The sequence below is a fragment of the Pseudorca crassidens genome, chromosome 14 (assembly GCF_039906515.1).
Source record: "Pseudorca crassidens isolate mPseCra1 chromosome 14, mPseCra1.hap1, whole genome shotgun sequence".
NCBI classification, from domain to species: domain Eukaryota; kingdom Metazoa; phylum Chordata; class Mammalia; order Artiodactyla; family Delphinidae; genus Pseudorca; species Pseudorca crassidens.
The window spans coordinates 38,663,827-38,666,451 of NC_090309.1; the positions used below are offsets into that span (position 1 = coordinate 38,663,827).

Sequence of the window (2,625 nt, forward strand, 5' to 3'; positions counted from 1 at the left end):
TGTGGCCTCTCCTGTTGCGGAGCACAGGCTCCAGACGCGTAGGCTCAGCAGCCATGGGTCACGGGCCCAGCTGCTCCACGGCATGTGGGATCTTCCCGGACCGGGGCACGAACCTGTGTCCCTTGCATCGGCAGGCGGACTCTCAACCACTGAGCCACCAGGGAAGCCCTATACATCTTTTAAAACAAGTAATGGAGTGTCTGTCATCTTTGGCAGTTATCACAGGCCTGGTCTTAGCTCTTGTCCACACCCTACCCGTATCCCAGTTTTTTCAGTGAGTTTCCAGTCAGTTCCAGTCAGGAGAAAGCTGCCTCCTCCCCCTCCTCTCCCTCCCCCTCCCCCCACCCCCCGCCTTCCCATCTCCCGGAACACACTGATATATTGGACCAGAGTAGCTGCTGCTCTCATCCAGCTTCCTATGGGAGCTTGGAAGAAGCTGTTGTTGGAGGTCAAAGAGAAGCTCAGAAGCTTTAAGGATTCTGTTAGGTAGGCTTGCCCTTGAGCGGCTCCTGGGGCAGCCAGACTGCCTACCTGATCCCCTTATGCCTGGGTCTCAAAGTTTAACCTATGTTGGAGAAGGTCTGCCCTGCCCCAGGTCCCTAGCAGGCTTCTCTGCCTTTCACTTTGCTTCTGCCAGCTTTTCTGAAAGCCAGGTCAGGAAGGCAAGACTTAGTCCCTGCCTTGTTCAGAGAGGAACTCCTGGAACAATGTGGTTCTGCAAGCTGCCCCTGACCTTGGTGTTCCTGAAGCCATGGCACGGCTCCACTTCCCCAGGTCCCAAATCTTGATGCCTACAGTTACAATGGATCTGTTGTGTCCTTTCACAGACTTGATCTTGGATTTTCAGTCTCCACCTGGCACAGTGGAGATGAGGATGGCAGCTCTGACCTATTTCCTGTAGTCTCTGTGGGCTTCCTGACAGTTCTTTCTTCCCGGGGCTTGGTTCTCTTTAATATCAGCCATGCACTCTGGACATAGAATCCCATGTCCAGATGGGAGCAAATGTACCTCTCCACTGATTGCCTTAATGCTTCCAGGCTGGTTCTTGCATAATGTCATCCACCCCTCACTCCATGAATCTCAGAGAAACTTCAATCTTTATTGGTAGTAAATATTTTCTGGGAAACACATGTAAGACTATTGCTTTATTGACCTTCTTGAATTCTTAAGGGCATGGCCTAAGGCAAGCTGGGACCACAGCTTTCCGAATTGGCAGGTAGGCTAGTGAGCAAGGGCCAGGCAATGGCCTGTGAGAGGGACACAGGATGGGGTTTGGAGACACTGTCCTACGTGAGAGTTTGGATCAGGGACAAGGGTCAAAGGCAGACTCTAAAGGATGTAGCCAGCTCTGTTATGGTTATGGCCTTTGTTGGTGCCAGGTAGGAGATATTCCAAGGTATGATTAGACAGGAGGTAAGGGAATAGAAGGCTGCCTACATGTGGCCAAGCTCTAGAAGGCTCATTTATTAGAGCAGGATCCAGGTCCTGGGAAGGATGGATGGCTAAAGAGAGATGGAAAACCAGGGCCCTAGTCACTAGCTAAGGTTCAGAGCCATGTCAGGCATTTAACGACTTCTTTAAAACATCTTACAGGCGGTGGGCCCAGCAGCCAATGGGCGGGGGCGGTGGGGGGGCGGCCCGGACGACGGGGAGGGGGAGGCCGCGGCTGGTGGACGCGGTGGGGAGAGGAGGCGGGGGTCTCCCAATCCGGTTCCATCCGGTTCTCCCACCGCCCCCGCCGCGGGTCCCAGCAGCTCGGGCGGCGGCAGGAGCGGCAGAGGCCAGGCAGACCAGCTTCGCGAAGGCTCTCGGCGCGCCACGGCCCGCAGGCACCCGGCACGCGCCCGCCCCGCCGCCACGATGCCCAAGAGGAAGGTGAGCTCCGCCGAGGGGGCGGCGAAGGAGGAGCCCAAGAGGAGATCGGCGAGGTTGTCAGCTAAACCGGCTCCTCCAAAAGTGGAAACGAAGCCAAAAAAGGCGCCAGGAAAGGATAAATATTCCAACAAAAAAGCGCAAACAAAAGGGAAAAGGGGAGCAAAGGGAAAACAGGCTGAAGTGGCTAACCAAGAGACTAAAGAAGACTCACCTTCAGAAAATGGAGAAACTAAAAATGAGGAGAGCCCAGCTTCTGATGAAGCAGGAGAGAAAGAAGCCAAGTCTGAGTAAAATCACACACCTGGTCCTATCAGTGGTCCCTGTTTCCCTTCTTGTACAATCCAGAGGAATATTTTTATCAACTATTTTGTAAATGCAAGTTTTTTAGTAGCTCTAGAAACATTTTTAAAAAGGAAGGAATCCCACCTCATCCCATTTTTTAAGTGTAAATGCCTTAGTTTAAGAGGTGAAGTCATTTGCTGGTTGTTTATATTTTGGTACAACCAGAAAATAGTGGGATATTCAATATGGGAGGCTTTGATTGTCTTGGGTGTAGCTTTTATATCCTGTAATACAAAGCATACTAAATGGCAGTTTGGAGTCAGTTGTGCATTTAATGTCTTAAACACTTTAAATTACTTCTCTTCCCACGTTGTTTTTGGTAGAATTGTTTCCTAAAGCAAACCACTCACCCCTTGATCTTGGCTCTCCTGGGCAGAATTTTGTGCACTCTGTAACATCTTTGGTCGT

General features: G+C 51.5%; 1 pseudogene; it reads left to right on the plus strand.

The window, feature by feature from the left end:
* Window positions 1-1,687: 1,687 nt before the first annotated feature.
* On the plus strand, window positions 1,688-2,423 carry LOC137205648 (non-histone chromosomal protein HMG-14 pseudogene; annotated as a pseudogene).
* The last annotated feature ends 202 nt before the right edge of the window (window positions 2,424-2,625 follow it).